Source organism: Cetorhinus maximus, chromosome 21, assembly GCF_964194155.1.
Source record: "Cetorhinus maximus chromosome 21, sCetMax3.hap1.1, whole genome shotgun sequence".
NCBI classification, from domain to species: Eukaryota; Metazoa; Chordata; class Chondrichthyes; order Lamniformes; family Cetorhinidae; genus Cetorhinus; species Cetorhinus maximus.
The window spans coordinates 92,490,838-92,509,363 of record NC_135899.1 but is presented as its reverse complement, the minus strand read 5'-3'; the positions used below and the strand labels follow the sequence as shown (position 1 = coordinate 92,509,363).

Here is an 18,526-nt window from a genome sequence, read left to right as displayed (position 1 = left end):
TCTAATCATAATTATCTGAAGCCTAGCTGTGAGGGAAGACAAGAGAAATAGGCTTTATATTCTTGAATAGGATTGAGAGATAACCTAAGGGTTATACAGAAAAATAGAAAGCATGGAACAGATAAATCTAGAACGTTTTTTCATTTAACTAGTTAACTTAAAATAACAAACTAGCTAACTTGTTAAGTTGCTTGGGCCCTAAGCTGTGGAATACCCTCCCTGTAAACCTCTCTACCATCACTACTTCTCCCTCCTTCTTTAAGACACTCCTTTAAACTGACCTCCTTGACCAAGCTTTTGGCTGTCTGCCCCAATATCTCTTTATGTGGCTTGGTGTCATATTTTGTTTCATTACGCTCCTGTGAAGTGTCTTGGAGCATTTTACTCTTTAATTGTGCTATGTAAACGCAAGTTGTTGTTTTTGTAAATTATGATAGAAGGAAAACTTAGTGCTAATGAGAGGTTGTTCTTCGTCATAGAATCTTGCAGCGCAGAAGGAGGCCATTCAACCCATCGTGCCTGTGTTGGTTCTTTAAGAGATATATCCATGGCCTCCTACTCGCAAATCTTTGCCTCATGTACCTTTACAGTTAGGCATGGAGCTGGTTCAACACATGGGAATGCAGATGTCTTCTCTTGAATGTTATGCCTTACATCAGAGTGTGCCCCTGGCTTTTTGCTCATGGGGGTGGGTGATAGGGTAATGGCAGAGGGGTATGTAACAGACTAGGAGAGGGACAATATGTGAGCCATGGGCTTTTGAGGGTTCTTTATTATATAAAATATGAGTTTGATCGAGGCAAGGCAGCATAATGTTAAGAAATTGTTGGTTTTAATTGCCTTTAATTAGGAATGACTCCTGACTTGAAAAAAAGACTTGCATTTACACAGCGACTTTTCATGTTACAAATCACTTTCTGGCCAATGAAACACCTCTGAAATGTAGTCACTGTTGTAATGTAGGAAATGAAGCAGCCAATTTGCACAGAACTAGCCCCCCACATAGAGCATTGTGACAATGACTGAAGAGTACTGTAACAATAAAGGTCAGGGAAATAGCTCATTTAAAGAGAGGAGTTTGGGCAGTGAGGAATTGTGAGTGAACATAGGACTTAGGGGCAGGAGTAAGCTATTGGCCCTTCGCGGCTGCTCCACCATTTCTATACAATCATGGCTGATCTGGTTGTGATCTCAGCTCCACTTTCCTGTCTATCCCCCCCCATAACCCTGGACTCCCTCGTCTATCAATAATCTGTCTAACTGAGCCTTGAATAAATTCAATGACCCAGCTTCCACTGGTCCCTGGGGAAGAGAATTCCACAGACTAATGACCCTCTGAAGAAAAAAAATTCTCCTCATCTCCATCTTATTATTAAACTGTGTTCCCTAGTTCCAGTCTTCCCCGCAAGAGGGAACATCCTCCTGGTATCCGCCCTATCAAGTCCCCTCAGCATCTTATACGTTTCAATGAGACCACCATAGAAAAGTTATGGTGCAGAAAGAGGCCATTCAGCCCATCATGTCTGCATTGGCCAAAAAAAAAACTTTCTAATTTTAATCCCATTTTCCAGCACCTGGACTGTAGCCTTGCAGGTTACAGCACTTCAGGTGCAGACCTAGATACATTTTAAATGAGTTGAGCGTTTCAGCCTCAACTAACAATTCAGACAGTGAATTCCAGACACCCACCACCCTTTGAGTGAAAAAAAGTTTTTCCTCATGACTTGTGGATCCCAGTTGCACGCTTGCTGTGGGGTGGCCGAGTTGGTACTATAGATACAGTTGATCAGCAGACACTTCTTAGGTGGAAAACATCATGTTTATTTACAAAGCTACTCAGCGGCAACTCATGTGCTTTCACTCCTAACTCCAGCTCTGTACTATTGACTACAGACTACTAACTACAGAGGTAACCTGCACTGCTCTTCCATTGGTCACTCAAGATCATGTGATCTTCCTTTATAACATTCTTCTGAAAAGTTATACTACACCTTAGATACAAACCACAATTACCACATCCCTCCCCCTTTACTCGTAAATACATTGTATGTTTACAAGTACAATTCTCTCAAAATAACAAATTATTTACCGTGGTAAATAATTTAAAAATTCACATCTTTCTGGGGGTTTCTTTAGGGGTGTAGAACATCTCAGCTCTACCACTTCAGATGCTTTGTCAGGAACCTCCTCTCCTGGAGTTGTCTGAACATCAGGTTCTGCAGATCGGTTTCCTCAACTCTTGCAGGCACATCAGACGTGTCTGTACTAGGTTGGGTTCTCTCAACAGGAACCGTTGACCCAGTCATGATCACCGATGAAATCATTTCTTGGTGGTTTCTCTCCCTTAGATGGTTCTCATGTCTCCATAGGATCCTGCCTTCCACCTCCACATGGTAAGTCCACCTCACTTATTTCACCTGGTAACCACTTTGGTCCTTCTCCAAAGTTCTTCACATATACCGTCTCTCCCACAGTAAATTTCCTCTCACAGCTATGCCAGTCGTGTCTAATTTTCTGACTTCTATAACACTTTTCCACCTTCCTCTCTGAATTCGGCATTAATTAAGCTCGATCTCATCCTGAGACAGGGTTTTATCAATAGCTCCACAGGTGTGACACCTGTTGTGTGAGGAGTGGGCCTATAAATTAAAAAGAAAGCATTGTAGCTTAGTTGCTAAGGAATCTCCAGTTAACTTTCTCGTGCCTGCCTTGAATATTCAGCCAGTCCACCGTACCACCCTTCCTCAAATGAAGTTTTCACACTAGCGATACCATTGAGGCTGATAAATCATTGAAACTCAGCACTCGTCAATGTGGTGCTGTTATCAGAAACGACTACTTCTGGTAATCCGTTAATGGCAAAACTTTAACGTGGCTTCTCAATTGTAGCAGAAGATGGTGACTTCACCTCATATGTCCATCCTCATAATTTTCTTGTAAAGGCAAATGACTAAGTACATCGCAATTGCAATTTGATTTCTAGGCCTATGTACAAGAGTATACTTGTATGCTGCCAGGATTAAAGCCTTATTTGTGTTTCTGTGTCTTTCTACATGCCTCTTCTTTATGGCACTGACTTTAATCTTGGCCTTCTTTTTGACTTCAACATTGGCCAGACTATTCTCAGATGCAAGCTCGACTTGAGTGAACTCAGTGGTTGAGTCTCCCAGAATTTCATCATCTGTCTGCTTCTTAAAAAATTCTGTGACTTTTGGCTCCAAAGTCTCCTTGACTTTGCGTAGCTGACTCTTCAGCTCTTCCATCGCTTTTTTGTATTTGTTTGCAGCCTCCTGGAAAATTGAGCATTGTTGTGTCTTCTCTGTCAACTCATCCTTCAGTTTGTTCAGAGAAGTGTTGAATTCTGTGTTTCTTTTCATACTTTTCCAGACGTACAAACTTAGATCAGAAGGAATATTGTAGTGTATGAAGGTCTTTCAGCAAGTTTTCTTTTTCCTGTCAAAGGTTGCCCACCTTGACTGGAACTGTCATCAAGCAGGGTCTCTGAGTTCCTTCTGCTGTTCTATCATGCTTTGACTCAAGACAGCCTGCGTTTCTTCAGGTGGTTGAGTCCTTACACACTCCTTTCCCAAAACAGGGACGTTTCCAGCTTCCCTTTGGAATTTCAGTGGCCAAGGTTAATTTCCCTCAGCCAGGTTCGCCCTAGTAGGCTTGGTGCTCTGCCTCTCAATACCAACACTAGTAGTTTTGCTGATTGGCTTCCATAAATGAACAGTTACTCTGTTACATAGACATGAAGCTATTAATGTATATAATATTTTTGGAAAATCTTTTTCTTTTAAAATAGAGGTTTAGTCTGTGGGTGTGTCTTGATTGGATTAAAGCCAGCTAGTCTGGGTGCTTTGATGTGTACTAGTTTTGATATGTAAGAGTGATAGAGTATATTTGCATTATTTGAATAGAGCATTCAATATAAATGAGGCCAATCATCTGTGGCTGGATTGAAAGGATCAGTTCTCCAGAATTGCAGCATTCTGTGAGGGAATTGCTTTGACTATTTGAATGGAACTTCTACTTACAATTACTGTGTGAGGTACAGCCTGATTTCATGTCTCTTGATTTATTCCATTAACTTATTTTACTCTTGATGCCAGTTTGTTGGGACTTGTGGATCCCAGTTGTAGGGTGTATTGTGGCCGAGTTGGTACTATAGATACAGTTGATCAGCAGACACGTCTTAGGTGGAAAACATCATATTTATTTACAAAGGTACTCACAGCAACTCATGTGTGGTTTCACTTCTAACCCCATCTCTATACTATTGACTAAAGACTACTAACTACAGAGGTAGCATGCACTACTCTTCTATTGGTTGCTCAAGATATTGTGATTCTCCTTTATAACATTCTTCTTAAAGATATACTACACATTAGGTAAAACCATCATTACCACACCTCTCTAATCCTTCTACTGATCACCTTAAATCTGTGCCCTCTGGTAATTTATCCCACAGCTAGGGGAAATAGGTCTTTCCTGTCTACTCTATCTACGCTATCTAGGCCCCTCATAATTTTTCACACCTCAATTAGGTCACCTCTCAGCCTCCTTGGTTCTAAGGAAAACAACCCCAGCCTATCCAATCTCTCCTCATAGCTGCAATTTTCAGACCCTGGCAACATTCTTATAAATCTCCTCTGTACTCTCTCCAGAGCAATTATGTCCTTCCCGTAATGTGGCGACCAGAACTGTACACAACACTCCAGCTGTGGTTTATACAGTTCCAGCATTACATCCCTGACTTTGTATTCTATATCTCGCTCAATAAAGGAAAGCATTCCACATGCTTTCTTTACCACCTTATCCACCTGTCCTGTCACCTTCAGGGATCTGTGGACATGCACTCCAAGGTCTCTCACTTCCTCATCCCCTCTCAATATCCTCCTATTTATTGAGTATTCCCTTGTTTTGTTTACCTCTCCAAATTAATCACCTCACATTTTTCTGAATTGAATTCCATTTGCCACTTCTCCACCCATTCAAGCAAGCCATTGATATCATTCTGGAGACAACAACTATTCTCTTCACTATCAACTGCACAGCCAATTTTTGTGTTGTCTTTTCCCAATCACACCTCCCACATTTAAGTACAAATCATTAATATGTACCACAAACAACAAGTGCCCCAACACTGAGCCCTGTGGAATGCCACTGGAAACCACTTTCCATTCGCCTAAACATCCGTCAACCATTACCCTTTGTTTTCTGCCACTGAACCAATTTTGGATCCAACTTGCCACCTTCCCCTGTATCCCATGGGATGGCACTTTTCTGACCAGTCTGCCATCTGGTACCTTGTCAAATGCCTTACTAAAATCTATATAGACAACATCCACTGCACTACCCTCATCAATCCTTCTTGTAACTAATTCAAAAAATTCTATTGAGTTAGTAAGACACGATCTTCCCCTAACAAAACCATGCTGACTATCTCTGATCAATCTGTGTCTTTCTAAGTGACAGTTTATCCTGTCTCTCAGAATTGATTCCAATAATTTGTCCACCACTAGAGTCAGATTGATTGGCCTATAATCTTCAGGCCTACACCTTGCACCTTTTTAAAATAATGTCATGCGTTTAATTCTTCTAATCTCCAATGGATATAGGCCTAACTTGTTCAACTTTTCCTCAAAGTAAGCCCTTCATCCCAGGACTGAGTCGAGTGAATCTTCTCTGAGCTGCTTCTAATACAATTATATCCTTTTTCAAATAAGGAGACCAAAACTGTGCGCAGCACAGAGTGAGAGTGGAAAGCTGTAGTTTGGAAAGTAATCCCAGTTACTGTCTTGTTAATTTCATCGCCTAAAGATGCAACTGTGAATGAATAATCCTCGCTTACTTTAAACTCTAGTCAGTGTGTCATTTGACCATGGTCTCTGGGCTTTTTGTGACAGTATATCATGTACTTTGCTAGTTAACTTTTGGCACATAAAACTTCCTTTATTTCTGTAAGTCAATGTATTTCAAAACAGTAAAAAAAAAACCTCAATTTTTTTTGAAGGATACGCAATAATGTTTGAAACTTTTTTTTGAAATGTTGCAATTTCCCATGTGGCTTGATTTTAATCTAGAGAGGAAGCAAAATGATTGCTTCTTTTTACTGAAACTTTGGGGATGGGGTGTTAATATTGAGGATAAAATGACAAATTGTGATATCTACACTAAAGGTGCCCAACTCAGCCTCTCCTCCAACTGTCTTGACTCTAATGCCTTTGGTGTCAGATTACTCGTCCAGTCTTAGTAAACCGCAATTTCCTCCAGCTAAACACTGTTAAGAACAAAGCTATTATCTTTGGCCCACTCCACAAACTCTGTACACATGTCATGAACCTCACCCCCTCCCCAGCTACTTTTTTTACACCGCACCAGATTAGTCACCACTTCAATGATTTATTTCAATCCAAGCTGAACTTCTGATCCCACATCATTTCCATCACACAGACTGTCTAATTCCATTTTAATAACATCTCCCGCCTCAGCTCTTGTCTCAGCCCATTTCCTGCTGGGAACCTCAACTATGCCTTTGTCACCTCCAAAACTTGGGTATTCCAATGTTTCCTTAGTGATCTTCTAGCATCCACCCTCGACAGAGTTCCATTAGTTCAAAATGCTGTTGGATTTAACCATCCCGTACTCACGTTCTTGCTGATGTACACTGATCTCCAGTGCTCCAATACACCACGGTTAAAATTTGCATCCTTGTCTTTCAGTTCTTCCAAGGTCTCACCCTTCCCTATCTCTGTAATGTGCTCTAATGCGATAACAATTTCTCTGGAACGATATTTCTGATTCCAGCCTCTTCTACCTACATCCGTGATTCCTCTGACACCTTACGTCACATCAACAATTTCCAGTTCCCTGGCCCCAACCGCTTCCTCTTCACCATGGATGTCCAATCCCTCTACATCTCCATCCCCCACCAGGATGGTCTGAGGGCACTTAGCTTCTTCCTTGAACAGAGGCCCGAACAATCCCCATCCACCACTACTCTCCTCCGTCTGGCTGAACTTGTTCTCACACTGAACAATTTCTCCTTTAACTCCTCTCACTTCCTCCAAATAAAAGGTGTGGCTATGGGTACCCGCATGGGCCCCAGCTATGCCTGTCTCTTTATGGGGTATGTGGAACATTCCTTGTTCCAGTCCTACTCCAGTCCCCTCCCACAACTCTTTCTCCGGTACATCGATGATTACTTCGGTGCTGCTTCATGCTCTCGTCGGGACCTGGAAAAATGTATTAATTTTGCTTCCAATCTCCACCCCTCCATCATTTTCACATGGTCCATCTCTGACACTTCTCTTCCCTTCCTTGACCTCTCTGTCTCAATTTCTGATGATAGGCTGTCCACCAATATCCATTACAAGCCTAGCGACTCCCACAGCTACCTCGACTACAGCTCCTCACACCCCGCTTCCTGAAAGGACTCCATCCCATTCTCTCAGTTCCTTCGCCTCCGTCGCATCAGTTCTGATGACGCTACCTTCAAAAACAGCTCCTCTGACATGTCCTCCTTCTTCCTTAACTGAGGTTTTCCACCCACGGTCGTTGACAGGGCCCTCAACCATGTCCGGCCCATATCCCGCGCATCCTCCCTCACGCCTTCTCCTCCTTCCCAAAAACATGATAGGGTCCCCCTTGTCCTCACTTATCACCCCACCAGCCTCCACATTCAAAGGATCATCCTCCGCCATTTCTGCCAACTCCAGCATGATGCCACCACCAAACACATCTTCCCTTCACCCCCCCTGGCGGCATTCCGTAGGGATCGTTTCCTCCGGGACACCCTGGTCCACTCCTCCATCACCCCCTACTCCTCAACCCCCACCTATGGCACCTCCCCATGCCCACGCAGAAGATGCAACACCTGCCCCTTCTCTTCCTCTCTCCTCACCGTCCAAGGGCCCAAACACTCCTTTCAAGTGAAGCAGCATTTCACTTGCATTTCCCCTAACTTAGTCTACTGCATTCGTTGCTCCCAATGCGGTCTCCTCTACATTGGAGAGACCAAACGCAAACTGGGCGACCGCTTTGCAGAACACCTGCGGTCTGTCCGCAAGAAAGACCCAAACCTCCCTGTCGCTTGCCATTTTAACACTCCACCTTGTTCTCTTGCCCACATGTCTGTCCTTGGCTTGCTGCATTGTTCCAGTGAAGCCCAACGCAAACTGGAGGAACAGCACCTCATCTTCCGACTAGGCACTTTACAGCCTTCCGGGCTGAATATTGAATTCAACAACTTTAGATCTTAAACTCCCCCTCCCCCCATCCCCACCCTGTTTCTTCCCCCTCCCCTTTTTTTTCCAATAATTTATATAGATTCTTCTTTCCCCACCTATTTCCATTATTTCTAAATCTAAAACTAAAACTTTGTTAGTCTTTCCACCCCACCCCCACTAGAGCTGTACCTTGAGTATCCTGCCATCCATTCTTAATTAGCACTTTTCTTAGATAATATCACCACCTTCAACACCTCTTTGATCCTTTTGTCTGTGACATCTTTTGATTATCTGCTCCTATCACTGCTTGCTTATCCCTACAAGCACCCCACCCTCAACTTCTCTCTCCCCCCGCCCCCCACCTTAGACCAGCTTATATTTCACCTCTCTCCTAACTTTACTCAGTTCTGTTGAAGGGTCATGAGGACTCGAAACGTCAACTGTTTTCTTCTCCACCGATGCTGCCAGACCTGCTGAGTTTTTCCAGGTAATTCTGTTTTTGTCTCCTACACATACCTTCCCTTCACTCTACCCACCATTAGTGGCTGTGCCTTCAGCAATTTAGGCCACACATTAATTCTCTCCCTAACCTACTCTCCATTTTCCTCTTCTCTTTTACGATCCTTCTTAAATCCTACCCCTTTAACCTAGCTTCTTGCCTAATCTGTTTGCCTCATTATTTGGCTCAGAATTTATATTTTCCTTGTGTCTCTGTTGAGATACATTCGAGCCTTTTCTACATTAAAGTTATATATAAATAGAAGTTGTCATTGCACTGAACATTTACATCTTGGAATAAAACTCTAAATTGTTCGCTATGGTGAACAAAGGTTTCTAAGATTTTTCAATTTAAAAGGGATTTTCCTGCATAGGAACCTAATAACATCTCACATACCTTAAAATTCTTCACATATCATGAATTACTTTGAAGTGCATTGACTGCCAAAGTGTAAACAGTAATTTTGGGAAAAAAGATGAATGACAAATTCGTGGGTTTTTTTTTGGTGGTGTTGGGTGAAGGAAGAAGATTGGCCAGAAAAACTCGCTGCTCTATTTAAAATCAATTTCAACTTGTGCCATTGGATTGTCAATGTCCAGCCAGTTTAAGATTTAATTTTAAGGATTGGTCCTCTAACAGTGCAGCATTTGGCTCTTAATTTGCTCTAGCAGGGCAAGTAACAGCATCCAGCGTGAATTAGTCTTGTCCTTGCATGTTCAGGTTTCAAATATTTTTGTATGGCAAGTTTCTGAAAATGGGAGCTGATAGCATCATGGTGATGGTTACAGGGCTTTTGGGACCCGAGTAAAGAGGACAAGCAATGGTGTACCTTCTTGAAAACAAAATGAAAAAAAATATATAATAAACCTGAAACATATACTGTTAGTCTTGGCCTAGTAATTACTTCTTGGTCTTTAAGACAAAAGTTTGAGAGTTAGAATCATAGAATCTTAAAGAGCAGAAAGAAGCAGTGTTTCTTTAGTAATATTAGGCTTCAAATATTTTATCCAGTGTGGCTGAGGTGGTAGCACTCATGTCTGTACATCAGAAGATTGTGAATTCAAACCCAATTCCAGAACACAGCATCTAGACAAAAAGTCCAAAGCAATGTTGTAATAATGCCCATTATTTGTTTTTTTAAATTCATTCACAGGATGTGAGGCTTCACTGGCTAGTTCAGCATTTATTGCTCACTCCTAGTTGCCCTTGAGAAGGTGGTGGTGAGCTGCCTTCTTGAATCGCTGCAGTCCATGTGGTATAGGTACACCCACAGTGCTGTTAGGGAGGGAGTTGCAGGATTTTGACCCAGTGACAGTGAAGGAACGGCGATATATTTCCAAGTCAGGATGGTGAGCGACTTGGAAGGGAACTTCCAGGTGGTGGTGTTCCCAATGTATCTGCTGCCCTTGTTCTTTTAGGTGGTAGTGGTCGTGGGTTTGGAAGGTGCTGTCTAAGGAGCCTTGGTGAATTCCTGTAGTGCATCTTGTAGCTGGTACACACTGCTGCTGCTATTATGTGTCAGCGGTGGAGGGAGTGAATGTTTGTGGATGTGGTGCCAATCAAGCAGACTGCTTTGTCCTGGATGGTGTCCAGCTTCTTCAGTGTTATAGGAGCTGCACTCATCCAGGCAACTGGGGAGTATTCCATCACATTCCTGACTTGTGCCTTGTAGATGGTGGACAGGCTTTGGGGAGTCAGGAGGCGAGATTTTCGGTACACGATTCCTAGCCTCTGACCTGCTCTTGTAGCCACAGTATTTATATGGCTAGTCCAATTCAGTTCTGGTCAACGGTAACCCCCAGGGTGCTGATAGTGGGGGATTTAGTGATGGCAATGCCATTGGGCATCAAGGGGCGATGGTTGGATTCTCTCTCGTTGGAGATGGTCATTGTCTGACACTTGTGTGGTGCGAATGTTACTTGCCACTTGTCAGCCCAAGCCTGGATATTGTCCAGGTCTTGCTGCATTTGGACATGGACTGCTTCAGTATCTGAGGAGTCGCAAACGGTGCTGAACATTGTGTAATCATCAGCGAACATCCCTACTTATGACCTTATGATGGAAGGAAGGTCATTGATGAAGTAACTGAAGATGGTTGGGCCTAGGACACTACCCTGAGGAATTCCTACAGTGATATCCTGGAGCTGAGATGACTGACCTCCAACAACCACATCCATCTTCCTTTGTGCTTGGTTTGACTCCAACCATAGAACAGTTACAACACAGAAGGAGGCCATTCGGCCCATCTTGTCCATGCCAGCCCAAGGACACCCAGGTGCCCTTTATAATCCCACCTTCCTGCACCTGGTCCATAGCCCTGCAGCTTACAGCACTTAAGGTGCAGATCCAGGTACTTTTTAAAAGAGTTTAGAGTTTCTGCCTCTACCACCAACTTGGGCAGTGAATTCCAGACACCCACTAACCTCTGCGTAAAAAAGGTCTTCCTCATGTCCCCCCTACACCTTCTGCCACTTATCTTGAATCTATGTCCCCTGGTTCTAGAATTCTCCACCAAGGAAAACAATTTTATCCTCTCCACTCTATCTCTATCCGCGGAGAGTTTTCCCCCTGATTCCCATTGACTCCAGTTTTGGAGCCCCAGTGGGGTTCCTTGATGCCACACTCGGTCAAATGCTGCCTTGATGTCACAGGCGGTCACTCTCACCTCACCTCGGGAGTTCAGCTCTTTTGTCCATGATTGAACCAAGGCTGTAACGAGGTCAGGAGCTGAGTGGCCCTGTCAGAACCCAAACTGGGCATCAGTGAGCAGGTTATTGCTAAGCAAGTGCCACTCGATAGCACTGTTGATGACCCCTTCCATTACTTTACTGATGAAGGAGAATAGACTGATGGGGCGATAATTGGCTGGGTTGGATTTGTCCTGCTTTTTGTGTACAGGACATACCTGGGCATTTTTCCACTTAGCTGGGTAAATGCCAGTGTTAGTAGCTGTACTGGAATAGCTTGACTAGGGGCGCAGCCAGTTCTGGAGCACATGTCTTCAGTACTATTGTCGGAATATTGTCAGGGCCCATAGCCTTTGCAGTATCCAGTGCCTTCAGCCGTTTCTTGATATCATGTGGAGTGAATTGAATTGGCTGAAGTCTGGCACCTGTGATGCTGGGGACCTCCGGATGAGGCCGAGGTAGATCATCCATTCGGCATTGCTGGCTGAAGATCATAGCAAATGCTTCAGCCTTATCTTTTGTACTGCTGTGCTGGGCTCCTCCATCACTGAGGATGGAGATACTTGTGGAGCCTCCTCCTCCAGTGAGTTGTTTAATTGTCCACCACCATTCACGACTGGATGTGGCAGGATTGCAGAGCTTAGATCTGATCCGTTGGTTGTGGGATTGCTTAGCTCTGTCTAACACTTGCTGCTTATGCTGTTTGACACACAAGTAGTCCTTTTTTTTATAGCTTCACCAGGTTGACACCTCATTTTTAGGTATGCCTGGTGCTGCTCCTGGCAATCCCTTCTGCACTCTTCATTGAACCAGGGTTGATTCTCTGGCTTGATGGTAATGGTAGAGTGGGGGATATGCCGGGCCATGAGGTTACAGATTGTTCGAGTACAATTCTGCTGCTGCTGATGACCCACTGCGCCTCATGGATGCCCAGTTTCGAGTTGCTAGATCTGTTCGAAATCTATCCCATTTAGCACGGTGGTAGTGCCACACAACACGATGTCAAAATAACAAGGCGACTGGAAGCCCTTGCCATTATTTGTGCACAATTGTCACAGCAACTTCAGGATATCCAACAGTTGCAAATGAGACGAGCCACTCCACCATTAGCATCACAAAAATAATATCTTGCTGTCTGCCTCCCAGCTGAAACACACTAACTGATGCAAAGTTGCATTTATACAGTCGATCCAAACTAAACTTGTCACAGAAAATTAAAACTTGTATTTCACGTCTGTTTACCAGTATAGACTTGAGGAGCTGATTGGCCTCCTTCTGTGCTATATCATGAATCTGTACTAATGAGTGTACTGTTAATAATGTAATAATTGTTACTTACTGCCAAACTACTTTGGTGTTGAAAATTAACAAATGTGGAGTTTAATTCCTTTAGGTGAAGATTTTTCATTCCTTCAATTGGTGAAGATTTTAAAAATGTTACTTTTTAAAAACTGTTAATTTCTGTCTTCTTTCTCTCTCTCTCTCTCTCATAATTTCTTTCTTTATTCCTTTTTCAGTACCTTACTTGAGATTGTATTCACCCACTCTAATTCAGCCTCCTCCCCTCGTCCTTACATTATTTTACAATGGTTCAATCTGATTCGTTAAGGAGATACAGTTGCTTCCCTTGTCCACTCAAATCCCAGATTTCAGTGTGACGCCACCAGCTCACACTTTCACCAATATGCTGCTCAAAAAATTAAAATGTCCTAAATGTGCCAGGTTAAATCTAACAGCAGATGCAATTAGATGCCTTGCTACTGCAAACCATGGCCCGGTACTTTTTTTTTTGTGGTCAATAGCAGTGTTTCCTGTGCTTTTTATCATATGTATTTTAAGGTCATCCAGATGTTTTGTGTGTGGAAGCTGGAATCTCTGGGTTGTAACATGCTCGTCCTTAATCCGTGTCAAAATATTGATATTGGAGAACCTTTCTAATAAATGGAGCAATTCTTTTTTTAAAAAAATGATTGAAACAAATTTCTATTTAATCGTCATTTTTGCAGGAACTAAATCATATTACTAATTTCGACAAAAAAACATCTTTCATCACCATCAGGACGCCCCTACACTTTTCCTATCTGTACAGGTCGACAGGATATGGTCTGGGCTGTTCTTGGTACTTTTGAGGAGCGCTCAGAGGGATCTCTCTCTCTCTCTCTCTCCTGTCTTTTACACTGGGCGATCGACATTCAAAAAGCACCGACGAAAAACAAACATTCCTTGCATTTCACCGAGAACTGAAAGTTCCATATTATGACCAGCTTATTCGAATTTGAATATAGATTGCTTTAGATGTGAGTGTGTGTGTGTGTGTGTGTGTCTCTTGGAATGTCTTCTTTTATATATAAAAAAAACCAAAACAAAACAGAGAAGCACTGTGCATTATTGGGAAATAAATTGCCTGTCTCTTAAACGAGCGATTGCAGAAGAGTCGATGGTGTGAGAGTAGCGGGGGCGGTGTGATTACAGCTTCCCTCTGTGTTGTGGAGTGAGTCAGAGCAATTCACTCAAGAGCTCATCCTGCACAGGGCGCCGTGAGCCGGAGCTTCTCCAGACAATTAATCAGCACAGGGAGGGGACGAGGAATTAAACCGAACCCCAGAAACCCGCCGGGCTCCTCCCGCTGGCCCCTCCAGCGGCGCTGGTCACAGGTAAGCGAGCTGTTGTTGTTGAGGGCAAGGGAGCGGGTTTCAAACAGAGGGGTGGCTGAGATGAGATGAAGAGTTACAGGGGCAGCCAGAAAGAGACAGCGAGTGTGCCCCACGAACCCGCTCTGGTCCAGAGCAGGCGACCCAGGCAGGATTTGTGACTGGCTGAGAGAGTCGTGAGTCCGCCTTGTTTCAAGACAGACGTCTCCCTGAAACTTGACCGGCTGTCGCCAGGCTGTTAAAATTGGCTGTCCATCTACTGTCCTGACTGCCGGTTTTTTGAGGAGCATTTTGAGAAATAATGTAGGGTTTAATGTATAAAACATGAAGTTGTCCGCACATTGGAGACTTTGCAGTAACTAAGAATGTTTTCCTATCATGGGGAGGATGGGTCTAGATGATGATAATGGCCAATGGTGTTTAAATTGTAAAATGATGGCTCCAGACCCTGTATATAAAACCCCCAGTAAGATTAATACTGTAGCGCCGATGCAGATTTCCACGGATTATGGCCGCGGGTCACTATATTTCCGTACACACTCAGGGATGGCTGTTTTTCCCATTCCCATTCCCATTCCCTCTTTTCCCCAGCGCCCGGACAGTAAGGATTTACTGAGATGTCAGTGTTGTGATGTGGAATGAAGATGCTCAGCTCAGCCAGTGCCCGGCGCTGTTTGAATTAAACATTGTTAATTTCCGCTTTGTCAAACACCCCAGCAGCAGAAACCCAGGCTTTGAATGTACAGAGCAGATTGGACTGGAATTATGACAATATAGAGAATATTTTTTTTCTAGAAATGTAGCCCGTTTTGCCATATTCTTCTGAGATGCATTCACTAGTAATCCCTGATTGTTTACCAACAATTGGCACCATCCGGATATGCAAAGCAGATGGACAGCAGGTTTTTTGTTTGGGAGGTTGGTGGGGGGGTAGAGGGTGCACAAACCACATTTCATTGTGCACCTTAGCAATTAACCTACATCACAACGGTCTCGTTAATTGCGATGAACTTAAAACCCAAGTAGAAAAACCAGTGACTGGATGAAAACGGTTGCAGATCACAATGTGTCACATACATGAAGGTTACAGAGTGAAAATGCGTGCTGGCCTTTCCTGTCACATGGTCGACCAAAGCAGAAGATAAACTCTTCTCTTCACATGCGTGGAGCAAAACCTATCACACTTCAAAAAGCCGAGTGTCGAGGCTCCATAGTTCTCACACTCTTGTGGGTGGATGTACCATGATAAATGTTAGTTGGACCGGTGCTAATGACTGACAGGAAATGCAAGAGAATTCTGTTAAATGCGAGATGATGCATATGCGTTAAAGACTGTTTACCAGAAGTGGTTGAAGTGAAGCAAAGCAAGGTGTCAATATGTGTAATCTCCTTGACACGTGACAACCTTATTTTATCACACCCCCCCCCCCAAAAAAAAAACGGCCGGCAGGGAGGTGGGAAAATTCTTTTACCCCATTTTGTCAAGTTTGGTCAATTCTAGCAAAAGAAAGTCAGGGTAGGACGAATGACTGGCACCTGAAATTGAATCAAAATTTGAATTGCAGTGAAGTGAGTTTATTTCAAGTCTTACAGGGGAATACTGTATGTGGAAAATGGACATGCACACCATTCCTAAATACATGATTATCAAGGGACCCAAGCAATTTCATCCTGCACTCTCTGCCTGGACCACTTTGAAATAGTAATTGTAGGCATTATATTGGGTCTAGATAGTTTCCCACATGGGAATGAACTAGTTAAGTTCATTTTTCATTTGAGGAGACTTGAGTCTTGAGTCACTTTCATCCTTGTGTGTAAGTAATGCAATGATGCATTGCAATGTGTTTAAAGGTTGTAAACAAACACGAGGAAGGCATTTTGAATAGTATTTATAAAAACCATGCTGGCAAAGTGGTTCAGCAATCAGAGCACAGCCTTTCACCACTAAGGCCTCTGATAGGATAAAAACTTTGCTATCTGTCAGCTGTGGAAGACCTGTGTATAGGAAGTTTAGATAATCTTATCCACATTCCTAACAAATGGAGGTCCACCACACAAACCAATTCTCAATTCACCATGAATTGACATCTCATTCCGAGGTCATAAGGATGACTGCTGTGAGCATTAGAAGATTTCAGTAACAACACAGTTCTAAATGTGGACCGAATGGTGCTTTGTAGAGGAAGAGCGGAGGAGTTTTGTTTTGCATCCAATCCATGCTATATCTGACTTGGCTTAAACTAGGTGGTAAAAGTCTTCAGAACAAGCTAACTGCAGATGCTGGAAACCTGAAACAAAATAGAATGGCTGGAAGCCTTCAGCAGGTCAGGTAGCAATGGTGGAGGGAACAGATGAGTTAACATTTTGGCTGTTGACTTTTTGTCCAATGAAAGAAACACTAAAATTTATATAGCACCTGTCACAACCACACAATGTCTCAAAGTGCTTTCCATCCACTGAAATACATTTGAAGTGTAGTCACTATTGTAATGTAGGAAATGCAACAGCCAATTTACACACAGCAAACTCCCACAAACAGCAATGTGATAATGACCAGATAATCTGATTTTGTGATGATGATTGAGGGATAAATATTGGACAAGACATCAGGTAAACTCCTCTGCTCTTCTTCAAAACATAGTGCCATTGGATATTTAACATCCACTTGAGGGGGCAGACAGGACCTCAGTTTAACATCTCATCTGAAATATAGCACCTCCGGCAGTCCAGAACTTCCTTAGTACTGGTGGCTTTCATTTTTGGGTTCAAGTTCTGAAATGCAACTTGAATCAACAACCTTCCCACTCAAGAGTGCTATCAACCGAGCTAGAGGTGACACTGCAGACTATCGAGAATGAGCGGGCATAGATTTAAAGTAATTGACAAAAGAAGCGAAAGAATTATATGAGAAAAACTTTTTTACACAGTGAGTGGTTAGGGTCTGGAATGCGTTGCCTGAGAGAGTGGAGGAGTCAGGTTCAATTGAGGCATTCAAAAGGGAATTAGATAATTATTTGAAAAGGCTATGGGAGGAATGTTACCAGGTGAGCTGCTCATTCGAAGAGCTGGTGCAGACACAATGGGCCGAATGGCTTCCTTCTGTACTGTAACAATTCTGTAAATTGCTATCAACTGGACAAGCACAATATTAAACTTAAAGACCTTTTAATAAAATGCAAAATAATAACAAAACTAGGCTGTGAAAGTATCTTTAACATGCAAATGTTTTTAAAGTTGAATTTTAGGCCTGCGCTGTCCCTTTAAGGCTTTGTGTGTTGGTTATATGGTGGGGTATTTATGTGGTATCAAGGAGCATTTGGATTGTTTTACAGTTACCATTTGGATTCTTTCATAATAAACCAATGCCCTGTTTGAAAGAGGTTGTCCAACTTTATTGACTTGATTCTTATTTATTAAAAAAATCCAGCTTAATGCCTCAAATTTAATATCCACTTATCCAATATCAAAAAAACCTGCAAAACAGGCACACTGAACTTGAACAAAACTACACATTGACCACTGCCTACACAACCTATTTGAAATTGATTTGTCATTAATTCCAACCACGTGTAGCTTTACAACTTAATTTTTAAACTTAAAAATTGTCAAAATGACTCAATGTTAGTTATTTTACAGCGGAAACACAGTAAACTATTTATTCATATCTACAATTCTTCAGAATAAAAGTTGAGTTTCCCATTTTGAGGAATTTTAGTGGTCTATTATGGTGTCGTTTGCTGGCAAAATGCATTAAAGCAACCTTTTAGACTGTTAAGGTTTCGCCACTGCCCTGGTCTGGCCTGTCTGTGTTGAGTTCACTAGTGATATGTTACTTTGGAGCACAGTAAAACAGGAAAACGAGTAGGCCATATTATTTGTTGTGCCATTCAACTAAAGAATGACTGATAGACACCACTACTCCATTTACCCACCTTTGCTCCATATCTTTTGATATCCTTAACCAATGCATCGATCTCAGTCTTGAAAATTTCAAATGACCCCCCACATCCGCAGTTCTTAGGTGTCGAGATTTCGAGATTTTCACCAAACATTTGTGTGAAGTGTGCTTCTCGAGTACATTTTTGATAGAGTGGGAGAGAGAGAATGTTTCCTCGTGTGGGGAAGAGCATAACTAGAGGCTACAGTCACAATATAGTCACCAAGAATCCAATAGGGAATTCAGAAGAAACTTCTTTATCCAAAGAGTGGCGAGAATGTGGAACTTGTTACCACAGGGATTGGTTGAAGCAAATAGTATAGATGCACAGAACCACAGAAAAGTGAGTGCAGAAAGAGGGCAAGGCCGTTCAGCCCATCATGTCTGTGCCGGCCAAAAAGAAAAAAGAAACTAGCCGCTCATTTTAATCCCACTTTCCTGCACCTGGTCCGTAGCCTTGCAGGTTACAGCACTACAGGTGTAGATCCAGGTGCCTTTAAAATGAGTTGAGCGTTTCAGCT

General features: G+C 42.8%; 2 protein-coding genes across 4 annotated transcripts in view; one reads left to right on the top strand and one right to left on the bottom strand.

Moving 5' to 3' along the window:
• LOC144696132 (digestive cysteine proteinase 2-like) overlaps positions 1–18,526 on the bottom strand; it is a 440,777-nt gene that overhangs the window by 102,322 nt on the left and 319,929 nt on the right. The window lies entirely within an intron of this gene.
• Positions 13,844–18,526, top strand: part of LOC144696131 (tyrosine-protein kinase Fyn-like) — a 307,951-nt gene continuing 303,268 nt past the window's right edge. Inside the window, exon 1 of one of the 2 annotated variants that reach the window (XM_078567468.1) lies at positions 13,844–14,071. The gene's annotated coding sequence lies outside the window, so the exon portion shown is untranslated. The remainder of the gene's footprint in view (positions 14,072–18,526) is intronic. The other variant, XM_078567466.1, reaches the window with a different exon arrangement.